Here is a 10,699-nt window from a genome sequence, read left to right on the forward strand (position 1 = left end):
TTGTGATGGTTAATATTGTGTGTTAACTTGGCTGGGTCATGATTCTCAGTGTTTTGACAGTTGTGTGATGTTGTAGTCACTTCCCTGTTAAGATTTGATATGTGATCACCCCCATGATGGGATCTGCTGTGAGTAGTCAATCTGTTGAAGGGATGTTTTCTTGGGCGTGTGGTTTGCATCAAGTGTGGGCAGGTGTTCTGGCGGGGCTTGGGGGCTTTTGCTAGTTCTGGATGTGACAGCTGGCTCCTGTTCATTGGACCTATGGTTCTTGGGACTTGAGCTAGCAGCTTACCTGCAGTCTTGCCTGCTGATCTTGGGATTTGTTGATCTTCACAGCCTGTGAGCAACAGCCCTGATCTCTGACTTGCTGATCTTGGGTTGGCCAGCCCCTGAGGCTGCATGAGCCAGGGGAAGTCTCTATCCTGACCCACGGACTTAGGATGTTGCAGCCTCTACAACCGTGTGAGCCACTTCCTTGATATAAATTTCTCTCTCTATATATACATATATTTATGCACTTTACTGACCTGTACTTAGACCAAGAAGCACCCGTTCAAACAGAACATGGGTATACTTCATGGTTTAAAGTCAGGAAAGGTGTGCGTCAGGATTGTATCCTTTCACCATATTTATTCAATCTGCATGCTGAGCAAATAATCCGAGAAGCTGGACCATATGAAGAACGGGGCATTGAGATTGCAGGAAGGCTCATTAACAACCTGTGATATGCAGATGACACAACCTTGCTTGCTGAAGGTGAGGAGGACTTAAAGCACTTACTGATGAAGATCAAAGACCACTGCCTTCAGTATGGATTACACCTCAACATAAAGAAAACAAAAATCCTCACAACTGGACCAATAAGCAATATCATGATAAACAGAGAAAAGATTGAAGTTGTTAAAAATTTCATTTTACTTGGATCCACAATCAACACCCATGGGAGCAGGAGTCAAGAAATCAAGTGATGCACTGCATTGGGTAAATCTGCTGCAAAAGATCTTCCTGGGGTAGAGGGGAATATTGCAAGCCATTGATGAATGAAGCAGAGTGACAGCACAAGGTGTAACAGAGGGGAGTAGAGCCAAATGAGATGATCCTCAAAGGAGTAGGCATTTGGAAGCATATTTAGGCTTCAGTCAACATTCAGAGAAGAAGTTGAGTTTGTCAGCTGTGGAACTGGGGCATCTAGAGGGCTCCATGTTTCAGGCTGAAGTGAGAATCAGGAGGATAAGTAACGAGCAAGGAAGCCCAGCACAGGGTGGAGATAAAAGTATGGGAGAGGACAGTGGTCCATAGGACATGCACCTTGCACAGTAACTGAAGATGACAATGATAACAGGTTGGTGGGTTCTGTCAGCTCAGAGGTTCAAACGAGAAATCTAGGGTATATACGGTGGTGACCAGGGCTAAGTGATCCTCATTCTAGTTTTCTGGCAGTATGGCAAAGTAGAAATCTGAACTAGCTACTTCATATACATACGAAAACTGAAATGATGGATAACATATATATTTTTTAAAACCGTATTTTTGGATGCGTTGCTGAGCTAGTACAAAATTTAAAAAATCACAGAGTTCTGAATGAAGTGAAACCTGGTTGAGTGGGACAGAGATTAAAACACATGGGCTGTGGAGCAAGATTGCCACATCTGAATCCTGGTTCTACTTCTGACTGCAGTGTGAACACAAGCAGCTACTTTTCCTCTATAAAAATGGAGATAATAATAGTATCTACCTGTCTTAGTCATCTAGTGCTGCTATAACAGAAATATCACAAGTGGAGACTTCTACAAAGAGAAATTTAATCTCTCACAGCCTAGTAAGCTAGAAGTCCCAATTCAGGATATCGGCGCCAGGAGAAGGCTTTCTCTGTTGGTTCTGGAGAAAGGTCCTTCTCATCAGTCTTCCCCTAGACTAGGAGCTTCACTGTGCAGGAACCCTGGATCCAAAGGATGTGCTCTGCTCCCAGCACTGCTCTCTTTGTGGTATGAGGTCCCCCTACTCTCTGATCACTTCCCTTTCCTTTTATCTCTTGTAAGATAAAAGGTGGTGTAGACCACACCACAGGGAAACTTCCTTTACATTGGATCAGGGATGTGACCTTAGTAAGGGTGTTAGAATCCCGCCCTAATCCTCTTTAACATCACAAAATGGAGGACAACCACACAATACTGGGAATCATGGCCCACCCACGTTGACACATACTTTGGGGGGACACAATTCAATCTATAACACTACCTTATACAGCTATACAGCTATTATAAAGAATAAGCAAGCTAATATTTGTAAAGTGTTCAGAACAGTGCCTGGACCATAGTCAACACTATTTAAGTTAAACAACAACGAGAAAAACAAAATCCTGGGAGGTATGAGAGAGTCAAAAATGCCTGTAGTCCTAAGGGTTTCCACTGCCCCTAAATGCACTGACCTTCTCCTTTGGAGTCTGCATAAGGTAGGGTCGGCAAATCCCAGGGTTCACTTAAGGTGGGGAATCTAAGAGAATTCCCATGCATAAGACTGGGATCCTAAAGGGCTACACCCAGGGTGGGTGTATAGGTAAATGAGATATGAATACTGCCCCACAGCAGAAGAGGGCATCAGAAAAACTTGCCTATTTGTCTGTCTTGACTCTGACACAGGGTAGGGGGGAAATTTTTAATAATTTTATAATTGAAAACCTCAAGTCAGACTTCACATGAGTTTTTGGACCAAATACATGTGTGGTTATAGGAATCTCAAGGGAAGAATTTAATTTAGACTGGTCCCAGGTCGGGAGTACCTCCAGATAACTGAATGAAGCAAACAGAAATCCTCTCTTGAGGAACTCAGCCTCAAATCAGGCTTGAAATAATTCCCAACTATAATTTTTTTTTTTATAAAGTTCCAAGAAAAGTGAACATCTGACAGTCAACAATCACCAAAAAACACCAAGAATCAATGTACCATGAGAGAGAACCAGTTAAACAACAGAGAGCAAAGATTTACCCACAAAGACTTCAGATATTAGAATTATTAGACACATTGTAAGATAACTATATCTAATATATTTAAAGAAATAAAAAGGAAGTTTGAAGATCCAATGAGGGAATAAACAGATTTGAAAAAGAACCAAAAAGAACTTCAAGAAATAAAAATATATAATCGAAATAAAAAAACTCAGCATACAGACTGAACAGTATATAAGACAGCTGAAGAGAAAATTAGTGAACTAAAAGACAGAGCCAAGCAAATAATCCAAATGCAGCCCAAAGAGACAGATGAAAAATAAGCAGAGGTTAAAAAAAGACAGAGTGAGAAGGTGTAACATATATCTGATTGAAATTCCAGAAGGCGATAGTTGAGAGAATGAAAATGTGGTAATATTAAAAGTACTAATGCTCATGTATTTTCACAATTGTTGAAAGACATTAATTCTTATACCCAGGAAGCTCAGCAAATCTCAAGCAGCATAAATAAAAATAAATCCACACCTAGAACATTAAAGGAAAAGATACCAAAAGCAGTCAGAGGAACAAGGATAGATCACAAAGGATGAGGAATTAGACTAACTGCTGGTTTCCTTCTCAACAGCAACAGTGCCAATACAGAATTCCACACTCAGAAAAACTATCTTTCAAGATTGAGTGTGAAATAAAGATACTTTTAGACCAAAATAAAGAAAAATCTGATTTTAAACCAAAAAGCAAAACAAAAACTAAATTTATTGCCAGGTGACCTTCACTGAAGGATATTCTAAATGGTGGTCTTCAGGCAGAAGGCAATTGATTCCAGATGGAAGGTCTGAGAAAAAAAGAAGGAATGGTGAGCAAACACCATGGCGAATATGTGGGCCAATCTAGATAAACATGCACTGTATAAACCAAGGAAAATAATCCCTAATTTGTGGGAAAATAAAAACCATGGCACGATAAGAGCATAGAAGTTGGGAGGGGCGATCAGAGTTAAAGCATTTTAAGGTTGCGTATTCTTTTGTTGTTTTGTTGTTGTTATTGTTTGGGAGGAGGGCAGATGTGTTGGTTATGCAATGCTGTGGAACAAATCATGCCAAAACATCATGGTTTTAAACGACAATACTCATGTCTTACCTCACAGTTTTCGTCGGTCAAGATTCAGGAGTGGCTTAGCTGACTAGTTCTGGCTCAGTCTCGCCCATGTGGCTGCAGGCAGGATTTCGGCTATGACCGAAGTCATATGAAGGCCTTACTGGGGCTGGAGGATCCATTTTCGAGATGGCTGTCTCATATGATTGTAGGCAAGAGGCCTCAGTTCCTCTCCACGTGGGCCTCTCCCCAGGGTTTGCTTAAGTGTTCTCATGTCATGGCAGCTGGCTTCTCCCAGACAGAGCAGTCCAAGAGAGGGAACAAGGAAGAAGGTGCAGTGCCTTTTATGACCTAGTCTCCAAAGTTATACACCATCATTTCTGCTTTACTCTATTCATTGGAATCTAGCCACTAGGTCCAGCCTACACTCGAGGGGAGGGGAATTAGGTGCCACCTTCTGAAGGGAGGAGTAGCAAAGAATTTGTGGACGTATATTAAAACCACCAGGGCAGAGATATTGATTAACTTTAGACTTTGTTAAGAACGCATGTTAAAGTAGCTAGAACCCAGTGAAAAAAACCCAGTGCCCTCGAGTCGACTAGCTAAAAAATTCGTATTCCCAGACCCAGTGCCATCGAGTCAATTCCGACTCATAGCAACCCTATAGGACAGAGTAGAACTGCCCCATAGAGTTTCCAAGGAGCGCCTGGTGGATTCAAACCACCGACCCTTTGGCTAGCAGCTGTAGCACTTAACCACTACGCCACCAGGGTTTCCAAAAAAATCATATAGTGCTTCTAAACAAATAGAGGGAAAGTGAAATGAGAAACAAAGTCAATCCATCCAAAAGATGACCAAGAATAGAGGGTGTGTCTGGGACTGTCAATTGTTCTCGGCATTCATCCCACCTCCTTTTAACGTGCCTTTGTAGTCACTGCAGATGCTGGACATTTTCCAGAGTTCCGTGCAGCCGGGGCTTGTGAAACAAATTAGGTTTTGCCAGTTAGGTGCACTCACATGAGCTTTGGAGGGCCGAAAGAAGGGAAGGCCATCTTTGTGCTGTGTGTAGCTGTTTTTCTGCTGGCCAGCAAGGTCACAGAGGTGGTAGAGTTGTGGAGCAATGCTCCTGTGTCCAGCCTTCACTTCTTGGTTGTTGAGGGGCCCCTGTGGCAGTGATGGCTGATCCCTGAGTCATGACTGTGGTGGTGTCTTCTTGAACTCAACAGTTAGGATGATGCCTCCTGATTCCCCCACCTCCCCCTTTGGTAATAGAGGTAGCGGCTCCCTTGGGAAGCCAGCCCTCTGGTGCTTTTGTGGGGACCCAGCCTGGAGTCCATCCAATGGAAGCATTCAATTTCCTGTACAAAATCCCTTTCTGTTTAAGATTGCTGGAGTGATTTCAGCTTCTGGACCTGAAACTTCACTTATAGAAAGTAGGGGTGGGGGGAAGAAAGCAGAAAAACAAGGCAAATAGAAGCACCTAATAAGATGGCATAAATAAATCCAGATATAACAGTGATCACTACAAAAACTACCAACTACATTTTACAGTTAAAAAATAAAGACGGTTAAACATAAATCTACCATACGGCCTAGCAGTCCCACTCTTGGGTAGTCATCTAGGGAAATAAAAACTGTGCTCACACAAAAACCTGTACATTAATGCTTATAACAGCTCTATTTATAATTGTCAAAAGCTGGAAAAAACCCAGATGGCCACAAAGCAATGTGGATAAATTTCAAAAAGCATGCTGAATGAAAGAAGCCAGACATAAAGGAGTATATACTATACAATTCCACTTACAATAAATTTTAGAAAATGTGAAACCATAGTGACAGAAAGAGGATAAGTCGTGGCCATGAGCCAGGGGGCTGAGGGAGTGGTGGACTGCACAGCAACACAAAGGAATTTTGGAGAGTGATGGTGTCTTAGTCACCTAGTGCTGCTATAACAGAAATACTACAAAGGGATGGATTTAACAAAGAGACATTTATTGTCTCACAGTAAAGTAGGCTAGAAGTTCAAATTCAGGAAGTCAGCTCCAGGGGATGGCCTTCTCATCAATGTTCTCAGTGCAGGGACCCCGGGTCCAAAGGACATGCTCTGCTCCCAGCACTGCTTTCTTGGTGGTATGAGGTCCCCATGTCTCTCCGCTTGCTTCTTTCCTTTATATCTCAAAAGAGATTGGCTGAAGACACAATCTAATCTTGTAGATTGAGTTCTGCCTCACTAACACAACTGCCGCCCATCCTCCCTCATTAACATCATAGAGGCAGGATTTACAACACACAGGAAAACCACACAATACCAGGAATCATGGCCCAGCCAAACTGATACACATATTTGGGGGGAGGCGGGGAGAATCCAATCTATGACAGCTGGAAATGTTCTGTCTCGATTGTAGTGGTGGTTACATGATGTTTATCAAAACTGATGGAACTGTACATCTAAAAATGGTGATTTTTTTCTGATTTTAAAAATTGTGGTAAATAACGAACAGATATATGCACACCCATGTTTATTGCAGCACTGTTTACAACAGCAAAAAGCTGGAAGCAACCAAGGTGTCCATCAACGGATGAAAGGATGAATAAATTATGGTATATTCACACAATGGAATACTACGCATCGATAAAGAACGGTGAGGAATCTGTGAAACATTTCATAACATGGAGGAACCTGGAAGGCATTATGCTGAGTGAAATCAGTCAGATGCAAAAGGGCAAATATTGTACAAGATCACTATTATAAGAACTTGAGAAATAGTTTAAACTGAGAAGAAAACATTCTTTTGTGGTTACGAGAGGGGGGAGGGGGGAAGGGTGGGAGAAGGTTATTTACTGATTAGTTAGTAGATAAGAACTCCTTTAGGTGAAGGGAAGGACAACACTCAATACAGGGAAGGTCAGCTCAACTGGACTGGACCAAAAGCAGAGAAGTTTCCTGAATAAAATGAATGCTTCTAAGGTCAGCGGAGCAAGGGCGGGGGTTTGGGGACCATGGTTTAAGGGGACTTCTAAGTCAATTGGCAAAATAATTCTATTATGAAAACATTCTGCATCCCACTTTGAAATGTGGCGTCTGGGGTCTTAAATGCTAACAAGCGGCCATCTAAGATGCATCAATTGGTCTCAACCCACCTGGATCAAAGGAGAATGAAGAACACCAAGGTCACACGATAACTATGAGCCCAAGAGACAGAAAGGGCCACAGGAGCCAGAGACTTACATCATCCTGAGACCAGAAGAACTAGTTGGTGCCCGGCCACAACCGATCACTGCCCTGACAGGGAGCACAACAGAGAACCCCTGAGGGAGCAGGAGAACAGTGGGATGCAGACCCCAAATTCTCATAAAAAGACCAGACTTAATGGTCTGACTGAGACTAGAAGAATCCCGGCGGTCATGGTCCCCCAAACCTTCTGTTGGCCCAGGACAGGAACCATTCCCAAAGACTACTCATCAGACGTGGAAGGGACTGGACAGTGGGTAGGAGAGAGATGCTGATGAAGAGTGAGCTACTTGTATCGGGTGGACACTTGAGACTGTGTTGGCATCTCCTGTCTGGAGGGGAGATAGGAGGGTAGAGGGGGTTAGAAACTGGCAAAATTGTCACGAAAGGAGAGACTGGAAGGGCTGACTCATTAGGGGGAGAGCAAGTGGGAGTATGGAATAAGGTGTATATAAACTTATATGTGAAAGTCTGACTTGATTTGTAAACTTTCACTTAAAGCAGAATAAAAATTATTTTAAAAAATTGTGAATATCTATATAATGAGACATTTGCCATTTCAACATTGTTCACATGTACACTTCAGTGACATTAACTTACATTCATCATGTTGTTCAACCATCACCCTTATTCATTCTCCAAATTTCCCATCACCTTTAACAGAAGCTCAGTGCCTTCTTAACATTAAGTCCCCCTTTCCCCCTCCTGGAAACCCTGGCGGCTCAGTGGTTAAGAGTTTGGCTGCTAACTGAAAGGCTGGATTCGGTGGCATAGTAGTTAAGTGCTATGGCTGCTAACCAAGAGGTCAGCAGTTCGAATCCGCCAGGCGCTCCTTGGAAACTCTATGGGGCAGTTCTACTCTGTCCTGTAGGGTCACTATGAGTCAGAATCGACTTGATGGCAGCGGGTTTGGTTTGTTGGTTTCCTTTCGCACCCATCCTTGGTAATCACTAACCAACTCTGGTCTCTATGCATTTGCCTATTTCACATAAATGAGATCATACAATGTTTGCTGTCTTGTGATTGACTCACTTCATTTACCATCATGTTTTCAAGGTTCATCCATGTTGTAGCGTGTATCAGGTTTCACTTCCCTTTGTAGCTGAATAATAGTCCATTGCATGCATGTGCCGCGTTTTCTTTATCCGTTCATCTGTTGGTGGACAATTAGGCTGGTTCTACCTTTCAGCCATGTGAATGCTACAGTGAACATTGGTGCACATATGTCTGCTTACATTTTTGCTTTCAATCCTATTGGGTATACACCTAGAAATGAAATTGCTGATCATAGGATAAATAATGATGAATTTTACTGTATGGAAATTATACTTGAATAAAGCTGACTAAAACAATGACAAGGACTGTTAGACTGAATAAAACCAAACCAAATCAAAGCAATACCCAACTATGTGCTGTTTCTAAGAGATGCACCTATGATGTGAAGACATGGAAAAATGGCAAGCAGAAGAATAGAGAAAGCCAGGGCAGGCTGATGAGTCGCACCCCCGCTCTGCTAGCCCTACTGACACTTTCTTCTCATCCCACTGTCAGCTAGCTTATCCCTTCGTCCTAGGTGTCTGGACAGACTCTAGGGGGCTACCCTCATCCAGTTGGCAGTCCCCACAAAACTGCAGAGGCTGTGAGGAGCACTTGCCACGTGAAGCGGGTGTGGGCAGGCAAGAGCCAGCCCAGCCGACAAGCACATGGCAGTGGAGGGATGGCTCCCTTCTTGTTCAAGGCCAACCCCTCCTGCATCTCCTGGGATTTGCTCCACCCACAATCCTCTCTTGCTCCTGCTTGTCTCCTCAGTGATCCTTTGATCCCTCTCCTTCTCTGGCACAGGAGGTGAAAGAATGGGTTTCCAGTCAAGCAGATGTGAATTCAAACCCCAGCTCTGCTGTTTACCTGCTGGGTGATTCTTGGTAAGTCAGTGGACCTCTCTGAGCCTCAGCTTCATCATCACTTGATAGTGATGGGGTGAGGAGTAGGTGAACTAATGCACGTCGGATGCTTGGCGCAGTGCCTCCCGGCTGTGTGGCTGCCCTTCTTTGGATCTCAGGCTTCTGTGAGGATAATCACAGAACCATCATCATTGGGTCGTGTGTGGCTGCAAGGAGCTAATGAACAGAAAGAGGCACTTCCTAGCTGTGTTCCCTGGACACGTTCCTTGAGTTCTCGGACTTCAGTTTCCTCATCTGTAATGTTGGGCTAATGATCAGACAGGCCTCAGTGAGTTGTTGCGCAAAATAAATGTGCTATTACATGAAATGTGCTTAGAATAATGGTGGCTACGGAGGTGGCAGCTGGAGAGAGGCCAGATTGGCCCAGGTGAATCAGAGCTGGGATCAGCACAGGCAGGAAAGCGACCACAGTTCAGTGCCTCATGGTAAATACCTCCCCCCCCTCCGCCCCCATCTGCCGGGCCCCAGGCCTGCCCTCCACGCCCAGCTCCTCGGCCCACTGGCTTTGTGACCTGGGCTCAGTTTCATCTGCTGTCTCCTGAAGAGGATGGACCTCCACTACTTGGTTCTGGGTCTACTGAAACCAAATGATGGGCCCTGGCAGCCACAGAGAGGTGTACCTGGAGCCCCTCCTTCCTCTCCCAAATCCTCCACCTTCATTCAGGCCCTAGTCCTTCTCCCAGGTGGGATGGGTGCTCCAAGCCTCCCCTCCCAGGGGGAGCAGAAGCTGGCAGGTAGTTGGTCAGGTGGGGGTGTGGAATCCATGCCAGGAGGAGGGCACTGCTCTGCTTGGGGGGTCTCAGAGGCTGAGCTGAAGCTCCGGAATGCTTCACTGGGCAACAGGCATGCCCATAAACATACCGTGGTCACTAGGGCCGCAATCTGCCATCTGGGCCCCAGGCCTTCCTTGCCCTGCGGCTGCGGCTGGCTCAGCTCACTCTGGAATCCCTGCCCTGCCGCCCCTCCTCAGAGGTCACGGCTGCGAGCCTAGGAAGGGCCCCCCCGGGAGGAGGTCCTTCGCGTCGCTGACCACGCTGGGCTGCGGGGGGGCGTGGGGCCGGCGGGGAAGGTGGGCCTGGGGCCCATCGCCAGGATAAAGAAATAAGACATCGGGCCTGAGAAATCTGGCGTCGAGGAGAGAGGAGAGCGGGAAGCTGAGGTGGCAGCTCGAGGGGCGCCCTCTCTGCGTTCCCTTCACCCGGGTTCTGCTCGGGTCCAACCTCCTGCCGGGACTCGGGGTGCCCAGGAGCCCGCGTCCACTGCGCCTCCGCTGGGACCCGACCCCCGCGGGCTGGGGATCGAGCCAGGGCCCCCGGCCTGGAAGGACCGGCAAGGGGTGCCCAGGCTGTGAGAGAGGGGGAGGACCCGGAGACACGGGACTCCTGTCCGGAGGGAGGGTGTCCAAACGACCAGGGTGCGGCCGGGCCGTGTTGCGCATAGATGCCTATCGCTGGTCTGCGCCCTCT

Source organism: Elephas maximus, chromosome X, assembly GCF_024166365.1.
Source record: "Elephas maximus indicus isolate mEleMax1 chromosome X, mEleMax1 primary haplotype, whole genome shotgun sequence".
Lineage (NCBI taxonomy): Eukaryota > Metazoa > Chordata > Mammalia > Proboscidea > Elephantidae > Elephas > Elephas maximus.